A 17,732-nucleotide genomic window follows, 5' to 3' on the forward strand; every position below is an offset into this window, starting at 1 on the left:
TAAAACCCTGACAGGCCCTCAGTGCACTGATGAGCGGGGCCACCACCCTCCAGGATGTGGGTAAAACCCTAACAGGCCCTCAGTGCACTGATGAGCGGGCCCACCACCCTCCAGGATGTGGGTAAAACCCTGACAAGCCCTCAGTGCACTGATGACGAGCCCCACCACCCTCCAGGATGTGGGTAAAACCCTGACAGGCCCTCAGTATACTGATGAGTGGGGCCACCACCCTCCAGGATGTGGGTAAAACCCTGACAGGCCCTCAGTGCACTGATGAGCGGGCCCTCAGTGCACTGATGAGCGGGCCCACCACCCTCCAGGATGTGGGTAAAACTCTGACTGGCCCTCAGTGCACTGATGAGCGGCCCACCACCCTCCAAGATGTGGGTAAAACCCTGACAGGCACTCAGTGCACTGATGAGCGGGCCCACCACCCTCCAGGATGTGGGTAAAACCCTGACAGGCCCTCAGTGCACTGATGAGTGGGCCCACCACTCTCCAGGATGTGGGTAAAACCCTGACAGGCCCCTGGTGCACTGATGAGCGGGCCCACCACCCTCCAGGATTTGGGTAAAACCCTGACAAGTCCTCAGTGCACTGATGACGAGCCCCACCACCCTCCAGGATGTGGGTAAAACCCTGACAGGCCCTCAGTGTACTGATGAGCGGGGCCACCACCCACCAGGATGTGGGTAAAACCCTGACAGGCCCTCAGTGCACTGATGAGCGGCCCACCACCCTCCAGGATGTGGGTAAAACTCTGACTGGCCCTCAGTGCACTGATGAGCGGCCCACCACCCTCCAGGATGTGGGTAAAACCCTGACAGTCACTCAGTGCACTAATGAGCGGGCCCACCACCCTCCAGGATGTGGCTAAAACCCTGACAGGCCCTCAGTGCACTGATGAGCGGGCCCTCAGTGCACTGATGAGCGGGCCCACCACCCTCCAGGATGTGGGTAAAACTCTGACTGGCCCTCAGTGCACTGATGAGCGGCCCACCACCCTCCAAGATGTGGGTAAAACCCTGACAGGCACTCAGTGCACTGATGAGCGGGCCCACCACCCTCCAGGATGTGGGTAAAACCCTGACAGGCCCTCAGTGCACTGATGAGTGGGCCCACCACTCTCCAGGATGTGGGTAAAACCCTGACAGGCCCCTGGTGCACTGATGAGCGGGCCCACCACCCTCCAGGATTTGGGTAAAACCCTGACAAGTCCTCAGTGCACTGATGACGAGCCCCACCACCCTCCAGGATGTGGGTAAAACCCTGACAGGCCCTCAGTGTACTGATGAGCGGGGCCACCACCCACCAGGATGTGGGTAAAACCCTGACAGGCCCTCAGTGCACTGATGAGCGGCCCACCACCCTCCAGGATGTGGGTAAAACTCTGACTGGCCCTCAGTGCACTGATGAGCGGCCCACCATCCTCCAGGATGTGGGTAAAACCCTGACAGTCACTCAGTGCACTAATGAGCGGGCCCACCACCCTCCAGGATGTGGGTAAAACCCTGACTGGCCCTCAGTGCACTGATGAGCGGCCCCACCACCCTCCAGGACGTGGGTAAAACTCTGACAGGCCCTCAGTGCACTGATGACGAGCCCCACCACCCTCCAGGATGTGGGTAAAACCCTGACTGGCCCTCAGTGCACTGATGAGCGGCCCCACCACCCTCCAGGACGTGGGTAAAACTCTGACTGTCCCTCAGTGCACTGATGAGCGGCCCACCACCCTCCTGGATGTGAGTAAAACTCTGACAGGCCCTCAGTGAGAGAGGTAAGTGCATGCACTACAACAGAGTGGGCAGTAGTGCACGCTATGCAAGAATTGCACCCGTGGGCAGTAAAGAAGTCATTCCAGACAGGAGTTCTTGAGGCGAGCTTGGACATGTTCAAAGGGGCTGATCACAGGCCTCACCTGCGGGCTCAGGTGACTGAAGAACCATAGGGGTGATTATCCGGGCCCCTCTCATGTTCTCACTATATGCGGCGATCACGCCGCCGAGGCAGCACACCAGAGCATCTTTCTTCATTCTGCCTTTATAAAATGAGTCTATCCCCACATCGGGGAGGACAGGCCCTAATAAGTCTGGCTTGACAGTGTGTTGACTGTGTGACCTGCTGGTACCAATTCTAAAGAGAAGGCTTGTTCTCCAGGTAAAGGAGTATGTCATCATTGTCAGGCCTCAAAATGCAAGTCAGGCTTGTTGTCTTTACCAATGCTTGTTGAGTGTTTTCACCAGTGTCTTGCTGTGCCGAAGATCTACCCTTCATTCCAGGAGAGTGAACGTGGGTCTGGTGAAGACCAGAGAGTCCGCAGCATAAGGGGTGCCCTGGCCCTGGCCCTGGCCCTGGCCTGCTGCCGCCCGGTCCCTGCAGATTCAGACTTTGCTTTCGATATGTTCACATTTTTGTCCTGCACAAAAGACCGTAGGAAGCAAAACCCCATGTATGGATCGGCAGGAGCTGCAGAGAATACTCTTAAAGGGCCCACGCACCGATGCTGGCCCCCATCAGGGGACATTTGAACGCCCATGTACCCCTGCTTCCTGTTCCCCGTGCTTGTAGGGGCAATATAACCCCCTTCAAGGGGCCCCAGGATAGCTGCCTTTTGTTGTCGTGGCCTAGAAATGCTCCTTCCTCTGCCCACATTCATCTGCAGTTTCTGGCACCAGAGGGCTCTGTTCAGCGCGAGGCCCATCCATCCCACGTGGCTCTCCGAGGCAGCGGCGGTGTGGCCCCTCTGCCCCAGCAGCGTAAGTGTTCACTAGAAACTGATTATATGTCAGCCTGTCCTACAAAGTGAGGGAAACCCAGAACAGAGCTGAGGGGTGCAAAACCAACCACAGTAAAGAAAGGCCCAGATAGAGACAAAAAAAACAGAAGAGGAAAAGAGAGACAAGAGAGAGAAAGGGGGCCGGAAGGCAGAGAGAAAGGAAGGACTTCCGAATAGAGGGAAGAACCTTACATGAAGGAAGAGACAACGGGATGAAAGATTAGATGCAAGGGTTGAAGAATTTACAGATGGAAGGCTAAAGAACATGTGCATTGGTGGGCGAAACACAGATTGGAAGGATTAAGGAAGGGTGTGTGAATGGGTGATTGAATGGAGGCCTGGATAGAAGGGTTAAAGGGTGGATGATAAAATGAAGGTACATTAATGGTTGGATGCATAAATAGAAGGTGTGGGTGGGTAAAAGGATGGGTGAATCGTTCGATGGATGGAAGGCTAATGATGAAAGGGTGGATGGATAGAATGGCAAAGGAAGGATGGATAGAATGGTGAAAGGGTGGATGGATAGAATGTCAAAGGATGGATGGATAGAATGGTGAAAGGGTGGATGGATAGAATGTCAAAGGATGGATGGATTGAATGGTGAAAGGGTGGATGGATAGAATGGCAAAGGAAGGATGGATTGAATGGTGAAAGGATGGAATGAAACCATGAAAAGATGGACAGTGCTTAATTTGAGCCCGTAGTTGCTGGAGGGGGCACCGGCACATATTTTTAGGGACTCACACTTATTTTTGCTCATTGGACATTTCCGGAGAGCAAGAGAGGGAAAAACACACAAACTGGAAAGACGAAGAGGAGAAAGAGAAACACTGAACAGTGTCACAAAGGGAGAAAGCAGGAACCTGCAGGAGGGAGATAAAGGGGCAGGGAGTGTGTGGAGGTGGATTAAAGAGCCATGAGACTACGCTGCCTTGGGAATTGACGTGCTGACATGTTATAGCGCCAGCGGCAGACTTCTAAGCAGGACTTCGGGCACAGACACTCATATTATCAATGAATCACTGACGATGGATGAATAGATGGATTGTTTGATGAAAGGCTTAAAGGGTGAAGAGATAGGTGGGCGAAGGAGGGATGAAGAGACATCTGCTAGGGTGGGTAAGACTTATTTGCTTCGCTTGGCTGATGAATGACATTCGGCGTATGGACTGAAGTGGGGGCCGGGGGTACTTTAATTTGTAGCTGCTCCCTTGCTCCTAGGCCACCCTTGAGGTGACCCTGGCTTCCATTTCTGCAGTGCTACTATGAGATGGCCAGCTAAGGGAATGCACAAACAGCCCCTTCTCCTTGTATACGGTCCATCAGCGTTACACAGACCACATGAACTGCTAGGAAGAGTCTGCAGTCTGCCCCGCCCTTTCTCTAGAAACTACTGAAGAAAACTTCACTTCATGTTTTAGTTAAGTCTGAAACTGGTTATTGACGTAAAATAATAGTCATAGAGACAAGAGACTAAGGGGCAGATTTACAAGCCCCTTGCGCTACTTTTGCGTCATTTTTAACATGGGAAAAGTGACGCAAAAGTGGCGCAAGGGGCTTGTAAATCTGCCCCTAAATCTTCGGGGGGCGCAACTAGATCAGCAGGTGTAATATGGGGGTGTCATTATCACTTTCAAGTCATGCCACTGTTCCTCCCACTCAGAGGGACCCAGTGTCCCTGACTCAACCCTAATGGACGGGGAGGTGCATGAGAGAGCACAGCCAGCAGAAGAGATGCTCCTTGGACTGATCCTAGACTCCCAGGTCAGTCTTGGATTTTTAGGTCTCGCCTGACCCAGCGCATGCGCTGGTCTGGCGAGACTTATTGAGAGGGCTCCAAATAGTGCTACCAGGCCAGCCTAGAGCTACAGTGCATGTGCGTGGGCGCGCGCGCCGCGCTTTACCACGATTACTTTCACTTTCGCGGCCGCTTTGCATAGCCAATAGGTCTCGCTTTTGGGACCTTATAAGTATTTAGTTATGCAACTGTTACATAGCTAAACACGTATAAGGTCCCAAAGGCGAGACCTATTGGCTATGCCAATGCTTGTTTGACTGAGTGCTCGTTTCAGAAATGGGAAGTGGCTCAGTGAGCTTGACGTCTTTACACCTACAGGTGTGAGTTGTTGCGCTACATTAAGTGACCATAACATAACAAGGTCTTTCGGCACACTGCAAACCCCTCCTGACACAGCCCCACAAAGATTCAATCCAACAGGCTATTATCGAGAAATGCCGGGTAGACCCCCAGAGGGATCACGTAGCTGGGGGGCTTCATACTAATGGGGGTTGTAGGCCACAGCCATGATCTGAAGGAGGGGCTGCTTCCTGAAGAAATCTTTGCAGGGCACTTGCATGGGCGCGAGCTCCTGTCAGCTCATCCCGCATGGTCTTTGTCCTGATGCCCACTGTGTGACTCCAGAGGGCTGTCCTCGGCTCTTGGCAGCAGTGGTAGTGATGAGCAGAACGTGGAAGGGGCTCATCAGTGGGGCTGGAGTGATGCCTTTCAATCTTGTCGCCGTCAGCGGCCTGATCCTGACATTCTGCAATATCCTGTAAAATGAGCATGAGGGGGCTAGCAGTTTGGGGCGCGGATACATTTCAGAGTTAGGAGACAGCAGCATGTTTAGCAAGACTGTCAGCAACAGCACCATCTTGGGGCACATCCTCCTGAGATGATTGGGGTGTATTGATGGGCAGCACACTTAACACAGCCAGAGAATCAAGAGAATTCAGCAAACCTTCAACAGAGGACCAGTTTTGGGTGGAGCCCCTGCAGACGTAAGAAACCCTGTTGCACCCGCAGTAGCGCAAAGTCATGGGCAACCCCAAATGTGCACGTTGAAACAATGATGATAGTTACAGTTTCCTGGATATTTAAAATAAAGAAGCAGCTTGAGCAGAGGGCACCTGCAAGAAATCAACTCTCAACAAGTTCCATTAAAGGGCTGACAGCATGGCAAGCAACTAATGCCCCCTCAACATTCCCGAGGCAAGAGCCATCAACATAGGGCACAAAATCCCACCAGGGCAAAGGGGTGTCAGTGAAATCAATACGGGGCTTGGTGAGGTGGGCATCAAGGGACATGGGAAGAGGGAAGCACAGGGCATCGTGCCATGATGTATGCACCAGAGATCTTCAACATTTCAAACTTTGACCATTTGGAACTGGAAATATTCTGAGTTTTAGTCATTAACAACACTGCTGCCATGGCATGAGGTACAGCAATTGTGAGGGCGACACAAGAACAGTGTTTTTAGACACCTCTACAAGGTGGGCGGCTGCAACAATGCACACGCTCTGTGGTAGACAACCACCACAGCATCGACAGCGGAAGAATAGGAGGCAATTGTTTCTTTTTATCACCATTTTCCTGTCCCAACAATACGAGTGCAACGCCCTCCCTCTCATGGCAGTACAGAGAAGGGTGTGGTGTATCAGGAGCAGACAACAGTTCCTTTTCCAAAAATACACCGGCTTGTTTCGCTAACGGACCGGGGCAAAGGTTCTAAGGTATCCCCAAAACCTTGCAAGGGTTTCACAATGCTGGCATGACCCCATAGCCACTGCCTCCAGTATCCTACCATCCCATCTGAGTGCATACCTGAGAGGCGGTGTCAGATCAGGGTAGCTTTCGGACAGCCCTAATGCGATTACCAGACAGGTGCATTTTACCGGCCCAAATGTTGTGACCTATACACCGAACACAGGGTAACCAACAGTGAAATTTCTCCTTTGAAAGGCTGAGTGGCCCCATCAGGGTTCAAACAGATTCTTGTAGTGGTCCTATTAGTCCACTGAGTCACCAGACCCTGCTCTCTACTAGTTTGTGCAATGCCATGATATGAGTGGGCCAGGTTTGGAATCAACATTCTGGGGGCAACCATTCTGTCTCACTACAACCCATCGGGGTGTTTGTGGCATCAATACCATGCCTAGATAATCTTGTCACCCTCAGCCGCCTGTCCTCGGGTAGCTACTTCCGAGAGCAAATATTTAGAGTCCGGTTTGCATTGATCCAGGAATCAGAAGCAACCAACGAATCATCGACATACTGGACACGGCAGACTGCCAGGTAAGATCCAGCATGTCTAAATCTCTTTTACGAGCTTTTTTAAATATGACTCTTCATATCCTTGCGGAAGTTTAGTCCATATTATCTGGGACATCCTGAAAGAGAACGCAAAAACAAACTGACTTTCAGGTTGCTTGGGGCTATCAAAGGCAGAACACAGATCAACAACAGTAAACTGCATGCTGCTGGGCAGGATATAAGGCAGAACTATAGCAGGATTTGGTAGGACAGCATAACTTGGCATCACAACACAACACACATTGCTATCTATCCCTACCATGCATGTGATAGGCAGAATGGGGGGTTACTCAGTACTTACAGTGGGTACCAAAACCTTTTGCTATAAGCAGCACCGATTGGAGGGATTCCTGCTTCCACCACTCGAGATGCCATGGATACTGTGGTATGCGACAAAGCTTCTTCTTTGGATTAAACCTAATTTGGACAGGACTGGCAGTTAAAATACAACCCACATCACAAACTCTTTGTTTCAACAGGTCTACATCCACCAATAGTATGCAAAAAAAATCTGTCTGCCATATTCTTTTAAATTCTGCATGAGAAAGTGACCCTCACTTAAACTTTTCATGCTTTCATCTCTTATGTTTTTTAAATGCACCTTTGCTTCCCTTCAACCTGCCTCGTCTAGTCTAAATCTCACAACTCGTTTTGGGAGCAATAGCAATATCTATTGATTCAAGCAAGTATTTGCTTCTCACATAGTCTCCTCTAATGATCACACCTAAGTTACTAATTATTGCAAAGAAACGAAGGCATGAAAGGGTTCCCTTTAGTGTGAAAAACTAACCCCAACAACTAATGGACTGATCACTAACTCTGTGCTCCTGGGTAGCGTGCTGTAAAGCGCTTTAATGCCTAGTCAGGGGGAGTAAGCACTACATAAATACAATATAAACTATTTAAACTTAAACTAACATGCTGGGACTACAAAGACGGTGGAACCTGAGCTCAAGCATCAGCAGGTTTGCGGTGACATATTGTCTGTATCATGGACTGTAGAAGAACATACGTTTTCACATAATATATCCAAATTAGCAATTTCATTTTCTATGCTAACATCCAATATACACCATCATTAGTTCAGTATAGAATGCAATTCAGTTTATACAGAAGGTCCCTCTCCATTATGTTTGCCATCCAGAAGTTGCTTACACTGAAATCATGCTAGTGTGTAATCGGACCCAAAGAAATGGATATAAGGTTGATGACAGGATGAGGAAAAAGCATGTTAGAAAAGCCAACTCCATCAGTCATATTGTACAAGAGGAAGAGTGCTAAACTATGAGGTATCAGGAAGTGGGGTTGGAGGCATATCTTACCTCCTAGTCTGGTCTGTGTTCAGACAAGCAGCACTTTGGAGCAGCACTTTGAAGCAGCACTTTGAAGCAGTGCTTCAGAGAAGGAACATCTCATAGAGTGCCGGTGCTGATAAGATTCAGGCTCTGCACACGGAGCACGCATTGCACGGCCGTGCACTGACAGTGGGCTACGACTCCCAGCAGGCGCGGACCTCTCGAGAGTGTAGAGAGACGGCGGCCATCTTGGATTTTCAGATATCATTTCTTTGTGGTTCACAGTGCCTTTTGCTATGCATTTGTGTTTCAATGTTGCTGCAGCAAGGTTCTTGCCATGTGGATCGGGCGGCTCCTCTGCTAAGGCGGGGGAGCGTCACTCCACTGCTCTTTGAGTAGGAAAACATAAAATGTTAATAACTTAGTTATTTTCGTTTTATTTTTTGACGGTTTGGGGTTGGGTTAGGACGGGGCGGGGCTGGAGGCAAAGGGGGAGGAGTGGTTTGTGCACACTAAGTGCACATGACTGCTTGGGACCAGTCAAACAGTCATGCACACTTAGCATATTCCCTACCAGGCTGCATTACACAGACTGGTGGGAAACATGCCCAGCCCCCTAGTCCCCATCTGAGTGCCGATTCACGGCACTCAGACCAATTAGCTTAGGTGAGACGGCCAACGGAAGAGGTAAGTTGTATTTGTTTTTATTATATCCCCCCGCTATGCCTCCCTTCCCCCTTCCCCCATCCCCCACCCATCCACCCCCACTTTCTGCCAGCTGCTACTGATGTGGATATTGGATTTCAAGTGCCAAGACATATTGCTTTCTGTTCGGCGAAGGGCGGCAGGACCCCGGATACATTTTGAATGGCACTAGAGTACAGTGGAGAGGAGACACCTTCCGATATTTGGGACTCCGGATCTACCGTCAACCGGTGGACCTACTTGACGGCAATCTGGGTAGGGCCTTCACGGCCATTAAGTCCAAGGTGCGCTTCTGGAACGCATTGCCGCTAACGGTCACAGGTAGAGTGGCGCTGTCCAAAATGGTGATCCTTCCACGGCTGCTATATTATTTTTCTAACCTACCCTTATATATCCCAGCGGCCTTTTTTGCTAAACTGTCGCGACTTCTTAGGGACTTCATCTGGGGGAACAGTAGGCATAGGATGTCGCTAAAGAAACTCTATCTCCCTACGGACCAGGGAGGCCTCGCCGTACCCTGTTTTGAGCATTATTACTTAGCGGCCCAATTGCAGTGGATAGCCCGCTGGTTGGCGGACAAGGGTCGGGAGGACACTGCGTCCGTGCTGCCGCCATGCTCTCTTGAGCAGTTGCTGGTGCTTTTCCACCCAGCCACTAGGGCTGCGATGCCGACTCCGCTCCTTCTTGCTGTGGCATACCGATGCTTCCGTAGGAGCTTATTCCTCACCAGAAGTGTGGTCCCATATGCGCCGGCAATACCGTTGGAGGGCTCCCCTAGAGGGACAGGATCGCTCACCTCCCTTGCGCTTGCACATTGGCGGGAGGCAGATATACAGACTCTGGGTGACCTGTACCGGGATGGAGTGCTCCTCCCATATGACTCGCTGGTTGAGGATGGGGGATTACCACCGGGACAATTCTTAACTTATCACTCCTTAGTTAGGACCTTAGTTGCCAAGTGGGGAGAGGAGACATGACCGCAGAGCCCAGCCAGCACCTCACTATACAGTATTTATACGTCATGGGAAGAGGCCGGCGCCTGATTCGATGGTTTGCGGCATCATTATGGACACACACGGCGATCACCCTAGAGCCGCTCAGGCACAAGTGGGAACTAGATCTGGGGAGACAGCTGGCGGATAAAGAATGGGAACGAATATTGAAAGGCCCGGTGCGTATGCCCAGAAATATGCGCCTCCGACAGATACAGCTGTTCGTCATACACAGGGCGTATCTTACACCCGCGGCCCTCAATAGATACTTCCATCGCACTGACGTACTGTGCCCTAGATGCGCTGAGCCGGGGGCTGACCTAGTACACATGCTGTGGAGCTGTCGCAAATTACACCCATACTGGCACGCAATCAATGAGTCTCTGCGCATTATAACAGGCCGTGACATACCCTTTGACTGGATGGTTCACCTGCTGCACCATTTCCGCAGGACGCCGACCACCAAGGTGACGTCTCGGTTCCTGGATTTGGGACTTGCGGTCGCGAAGCGCCTCCTAACTAGGAGGTGGAAGGCGCAGGACCCACCCCATCCGCAGGCATGGAGGCACTCGCTTGCCGCGTGGGCCGGAGCGGAGGGGACCGCCATTAGACGGCAGGAGACATTAGGGTTGAGGAAGACGCCCATAGTCGCACAGTGGGAGGAGTTGCTCTAGGCGCTCAGACATGTTGGGGGGACGGACTTGGGGGGAGAGCCGGCGGGCGGGGGGACACCTTCAGGGCAGGAAACGGGGGTTCTGCCAGAGTGAAATCATAATGTTCCACACACAACTGACATCTAGAATGGAGACCACGAGAAAGCGCATCTAGGCACATGACTGAGAGCAACAGCTAAGTCACTGCACAGCGACATGAGAGGGGGGGAACAGAAGGGTAGCGGAGACAGGAATATGCATATTGGAGCTGGTCTAAGTTGAGGTGGTTGAGTTTTCACTTATTTTGTTTCACTATTATCTGTTGGAAAAAGATATGGATTCGGCTGAGGGACCAAAAGGGATATTTTGATGTACTCATGTTTCGGTATAGTGGGCTGTATCTAGCTATGTTCGAGGACCAAACTGCATATGGGGTTTACGAACAATTTGATGAAGTCAACATTCTGAAAACTATTACACAGCTATGCCTTTTCACACTTGATATGTACTGTTATTAGCAATGAGTGTTACGACAAATGAACTCATATGGAAGTAAGCCGAATTCCTGTAATTGTTTTGAAAAACTAATAAAAACAGATTTAAAAAAAAAAGACATATTGCTTTCTAACAGATGTGTCCATGGACATTTTGGGTTTCAGAGAAGTACCCGGAAATTCGTGCTGTTGAAATCAAACTATAAACTATTCCTTGCATGTTTATTTGACCTCTTAAGACCTGTGGCGTATTGTCTGTCCCCATCGTCTCTGTCTCTTCTGGTTCTAGGCACCATAGTTGTAGCCCCTCTAGGTATTCCCGGACTACAGTCCTATCGCACTGTGCCGAGCCCTGATAGAGCCCCGCATAGTACTGAGCAAAAATGCCATTAATCTTCTCTTGTGTGTACTGCCTATTGCCCTCATCATCGTCCATCTCTACTGTTGGAGAGCCCTTGCCTATGGGGTTCGTCAACTACGCCAGGAGGGATCCAGATTTTTCCATCTCAGCATTTGCACGCTCCAAGTATTATTTATAGTCGAAGCACCTGAGCCTCTCAGTCTGCCGCGCTACTTCTTCCTTAGCCTCCTGCATTGTCTGTTGGAGCTCTGGGTGCCTTGGTCATCTGGGCACTAGCCCCCTAAGGGCCTCCTCCACTTCCTCAACCTCCCGGAGAAGCGTGCACCTGACCTCCGTAGTTTCTGCTATGCAGTGGCCCCGCAGGACTACCTTGAAGGCGTCCCATTCTGCCAGCGGCAAAGAGGATGTCCCTTCATTATCTCTGAAGTACTGAGTGATCTTCTCCTGAATCCCCTCTCGGAACACCTGGTCCTCTAAGGCGTCCGGGTGGAGTTTCCAGGTAGGGATAGCTGGCCTATGGTGTGCCCACTTTAGGTTTAGTAGGGCCGGGTTATGGTCCCAAATTGTCCGGGATAAGTATTCAGCGGCATGCACTAGGTGCTGAACGTCTGCAGTGCATAAAAAGGTGTCCAATGGACCTCGTGCATGGCTGAAAAAAAGAGTAATCACGGTCCTGAGGATGCCCCCATCAGCATCGCCAGCTTTTAAATGCCTGTGCTGTGCTCACTGTCAGAGAATCTCGTAACGGGGTGGAATCTGTCCAAATACACATCGTCCGCACTGTTGGAAGTCTCCCCCTATTATCGTAGGGCTAGTCTGATACGGGGCCAGGCAGTGTGTCAAGGGGGCAAAGAAGGCCGGCTGTTTAATATTAGGGGCATACCCACTCATTATATTCGATTCAAGTCCTTCTAGCCGTCCCGAACCATCATGTATCGGCCCTCCGGGTTTACTAGGGAGTCTATCAGCTGGAATGGGACCCCTGCCTGAATCCACACCAGAGTCCCTTGTGCATAGGCGGAGTAGGTGGTGTAGAAAGCTTTCCCTCTCCAGCATCTCTGCAATGCTAATCCCTCGTTCCGTGTGAGGTGCGTTTCCTGCAATAAGGCTATTTGCACTCCCCGTCCTCTGAGACAGGAAAATACCTTATATCTTTTCGATATTGTATGCATTCCTCTCATGTTCCAAGTCATGCATTTATATGTCTGTGTGCCTGCCATCTGGTGCTTTAGTTAAAGGGTGCGCGCCATCCCCCCTCCCCATACCCCCTCTTCCCGGCTGCCACGACCTCCCCTTGGTCTATAAAACATACAGTAAGCAGTGCAACTCAAAATCCCCCAACATTCGAAACAATAAACAATATCCCCAACTCCCACTCCCCAGGACAAGTAGGTGGTCGCCTCCCATCCAAACCAGTACGTTAATTCTGCAAGCAACTGCTCACAGATCGTTCAGTTAGAGTGGGTGGCCCATTGCTCCTCCAGCCCTTATGGCCGCCACCCAGCACAGGAGCATCAGAGAGTCCCATCGAGTCTACCCCATAGCAATCACATTACCTTGTCTCTAGGCCAACTACTTATGAGTGCCCCTTAGTCCCTCTTCTCGGGTACCACACCCTCAGGTCTCCCAAATGATGTTATCAGCTGTTTGGGGCGTCACCTTCGGGAGGTCAATACTCAGAGTCTCTGACGTAGAGGATCCCTGCACGGAGTCCAACTCCATCGCCGTTCCGCTGCCCTCCAGAAGCCATTGCTTTGTCTCCTTTCCGCTCATCAGTGCCACCAGCTCCGTCGCGTTTTGTCTCTCCATTTGCGCCTCTTCCTGCGTGGGGGCCAGCGCATCTCTTATGGTTATTTGTGCTGTGGGTTCTACCACTGCGCTTCCTCCGCTGGCTGTGCTCCCGAGGCGGTACCTCTCCAGCCAGTCCCAGGCCTCCTGCGGGGCTCAGAAGAACCCCGTTCCGTCCGGTGTGGGCTCTCGTAACCTGGCTGGGTATAGCACTGTATATTTGTAGTCTAGTTGGTGGAGTTTCTGCTTCACGCTCTGAAATGTGCCCCTCTGATTTTACACCTCTCTGGAGAAGTCCGGGAAGATTCGTACTATTGCATTGTTCACCTGGATGTCTCCCTCTCATCATGCTTGTGCCAAGATGCAAATCCCTGTCTCTGAAGCTGTTTCGCCACCACCACCACCCCGGGGGTGTGGAGGGGGGAGGTATAGGCGGTCTCGCCGGCACTTGGTGACTTCTCTAGGGCATAAAACGCCGACAGTCCTTCCGGCGCCACTTCCGCACCTAGTCCTCCATGTTGGCGCCTTCCACTTGTTCGGGCAGACGCACCACCCTAATGTTGTAATGTTGTTCCTGCGGGACCTGTTTTTGGCGTCTTCCAACCGCAATTCATGTGTGCGCACTTTTGTTTCTAACCTAGCTATCTGTTTTTTCATTGTTGTTATATCCGGGGAAGTTTCCGACAGCTGACGTTAGTATGCCGAGACTCGTTCTGTCAGTCACCTGTGGTCATCTCTGAGAATGCTCAAGTCTGTACCTATGGAGTCTATCTTGGCCTACAACCGCTCGCTGGAGGGGTTTATGGCCTGTAGGATGTCCCGTAGTGAATATTTTACCACATATAGCATGTAATTACGCGAAATGGCATAATGGTGTAATTTCGAGAATTTTGTGTTACAAGCATAACAAGAAATTTCCAAAATTGTGCAAATTACACTGCCATAATTTAAATTTCAAGGCCTAGTCTGCATTGGGACCTAGGCAACAATTTGCTTCCTGCCCGAGCTTCCTGCTCTAATATAGCCTAAGAGCCTTCTGTAGCGGGCTCTACCAGCCATTAAAGGCCTGCTCCAGCGTTAAAGGCCCGAGCTGAAGGCTAGGGCCTTTAACAATGTAGCTGGCCTTTAATGGCTGGTAGAGCCCGCAACAGAGGACTTTAACGCTAGAAGAACATTCCGCCCCAGGAGACAGAATGTTTTTATTTGTAAAACAAAGGCCTCATGGAGCCCGAGGTGGTTGAGCTCCCCTCGTGCTCTGTGAGTCCTTTCTTCACAGCTGTTGCTGTGAACAAACATTGGAATATTGTTGCTCTGAGCTTCTACCGGCCATTAGAAGCCCACAACACTCCAATTTCTTCAATGGAGCTCTCAACATTCCAATGTTCTAATACTGTGGATGTCAATCACACTTCTGCCTCCTAGTTACCCGGAGATTACTGTTCTCCTACCCAACCAGTTTATTCTGTTATCATCTACACAGGTGATAAATTCAGTAGTCTAAATAATGAAGAAGCACCTAATACGTAATCAGTAATCACAAACGGACTCACATTTAATAAAAATTAGCTGCTGTAGACTTTCTGACCTGATCTGTGAGACAACCACTGGGCCGTCCTCCAAACAAGCTTCCCCACCTTACCTTGGCTCTGGGTTTGTCCAGTCGCCTCCAGTCCAGCTTCAGTCACTGATTTCTGGCTGACACACCAAGTTCGGCCAAAGTAAGTTTTTATTCATAATTTTGTTGTTTGAAAGCATTTATTGAATAATACAATAGTAGTATTTTAATCACAGGTAAACATCTGGTGGTCAATTCTCGAAGCACAATTTTATAGCCTAAAACACACAAGCTTCTAGTGTTAATCGCATGATGGACTTCTCTCAAAGGACACAAGCAGGGGCCTCAGCTGAACTCAGGAAACAGACAAGATGGCGGCCACGAGTAATAAAAATAAAAATAGTTTTTGCCTGAGGAAGCAAATTTACATCTCGAGTGACAAAACTCAGAGAGCCTCAGCGCCAGAGATGGACTCATCCTGTGGGCAGTATTAGCTGGAGAAAGAAATTGTGAGCCAGGCAGATTGCATTTAGGCTAAGACAGGAAAATGAGCTTGTAATTTTCACAATACCAAGTTATGAATATAACTATCAGGGCCGGACTGGCCGTAGCGGGCACCGGGCAATTCCCCGGTGCGCCGCACGGGTGGGGGACGGTTTTGGGCCCCTGGGGGCCGTTTTTGTTACAGGGCCGATTTTGCAGCATGGCGGCAAAATCGGACCTGTAACAAAATCGTCCGAAAACCGGCCCTGGCAAAGAGCTCGGCGGCACCTCCCCTTCCCGCCCCCCCAGTGGGGGGGGAGGGGGGGGCGGCCAAGCACTTTGCCAGGGCCGGTTTTGGTTCCCAGTCCGGCCCTGATAACTATCAAGAATGACTGTTCTTGTTTAATCCTTGCACACTGGGCAGTGGCCTGGTCTTTGTCGTATTTGCTTCTTTGTGGCTTTAGGGGTTGAGGGCCACATGTATCAACCTATTTTGCATTCACAAATGGTGCGAATTGCTAAATTTGACCATTTGCGAAAACAAAATAGCCTTTCAAGATGTATAAAAGTCTTTCGCAGTGCATTTTAGGTAATCGCAATTTTTGGTGATTACCTAAAATACCGACTACAAATAGGAAATCGCAATTTGCGATTTTCTAAGCACATGTACCAAGCATTTTCTCAATGCAAACTGTGCACTTACATTTATACTATTACCATCGACTCCAACTTGATGGTAAAAATATGCAATTTTTGAAAATGCACGAAAAATGCATTTTTCAAAGTGCCATGTAGTGCACACATGCCCTTTACATGTGCACATGTTTTTATGTGGGTGCTTCCGGGGTACCTTAGGCATCCTTGGGTTTGCATTGCCTAATTTGTGATTACTAATTAGGTAATCGCAGATAAGGTAATGCAGAACCATTCGCACCTATGTGCCTTTAGGCCCATAGGAATGAATGGAGTAGTATCACCTAATGGCGATTCCCTACTTGCGATTGTGACTCTGTAGGAATCGCTATTAGGTAATCGCTATTTTCTTATGTACCATTTTGCATTCCTTAAATAGCGATTACCTACAATTCGCTCTTTAGGTGATGCAAAAAGGACCTTTGAGACATGTGGCCCCGAGTTCCTTAGAAGTATTTCCGTCCACTTCCGGAAGAGACAGAACGCGGCCTGGCACAATACTGCCCCGTTTGTTCCTCCTCTGTCTTCATTTGTTTTGACCGGGTCAGAGGGGCAGTGGAGGCTGCACAGGGGAGGAGCATCTGGACCATGAGCCGCTGCACATAGAGCAGCAGGGCTGGTGGATCCATTTGAAACCAAATTACAAAACCAGGACTTCTCTTGGGATGACGGGGAGTTAGCAGAGCTGCTCTGAAGGGTTTGTGGACCCCAGGCACAAGTATTCTTTACCCTTCAGGTGCTTCCTTTCCCCCTGCAACAAGGCCTTTTTAAGACCAATTGTTGTGCCCTGTTGTGGGCATTTGTGTTGTTGCCATAAGACAGGGGCCGGCAGTGGCCTTAGTATGACACCAGCCTTAATTAGTACACAGAGTTGGTACAGTCACACAGAAGGGCGGGTTCTTACATTACATTTATTTACAATCTGAGGCGCATTTAGATACAGCGATCAGCCGCCACCCCACAGTTTGTCGTTAAAGGCTGGAGCCTGGCTTCGGGCCTATTTTAATGGCAGACCCTTGAACGTTGGCGACGTGTACCCTCGTTTTTATCTTTAGATGGCTTTGGTGCTGCATCGCACTCCTTCCTGCAGATTTCTGACCCTAAGCTCTAAATTCTTCCTAGCTCCCACCACCTTTGCTGTGCTATGCCACGTTACTTGGTTCTTTAATCTTTGTTGTTGATATTATTGGCATAGATATAAAGCGCTACAGATATATCTAGACGCTTTTTCTGTATCCTTCCTGTTAGGCCCAAGCCAGGGCCTCTATTTGAGATGGCACTGGAGAGCTTACCCTGGCAGGCATGTACACCTGGTCCTGCTGGAGCCTCCCAGGCGCATCCTTGGGGTCACTTGATTTTACCAATGACTATAGATCCCCTTAAGGTCTCCCCCAAGCCTTTACATTGATATAATAGCCAGGAGCAGAGTGTGGGGTTCCAGTGCTCCTATAAAATGGCATTTTCCCTTCTTGAGCCATCCTTACACCCTGAAAAAGACCCCTCTTTCTGGGCCTTATGTACGAATCTGACACTACAACCAGTAGGATATCGCCTCATCTCATGGAATCCCTGTTTGGGTTTTGAGAAAGTAGCAACAGCAGCCGGTCTACTCTGCTTTGAAGCAGGGACGACACAGGAAGGCCCCCAACCTTTCAAGGCCCCCAGGGCATATTCAGCCCAAGGTCATATCTATGAGGTATAGGAGACTCAGGGGCCCCTCCTTAGATTCTGTAGGGGTGGGGGCGTCATTTTGCCTTACGCCACCGCTTGAAGCCCAAGAGACCCCATGTGCACTCAGTCATGGAGGGCAGGAAACTGCAGCACGCCTCAGTACAGAGCCGAG

Source organism: Triturus cristatus, chromosome 8 (assembly GCF_964204655.1).
Source record: "Triturus cristatus chromosome 8, aTriCri1.1, whole genome shotgun sequence".
Classification (NCBI taxonomy): domain Eukaryota; kingdom Metazoa; phylum Chordata; class Amphibia; order Caudata; family Salamandridae; genus Triturus; species Triturus cristatus.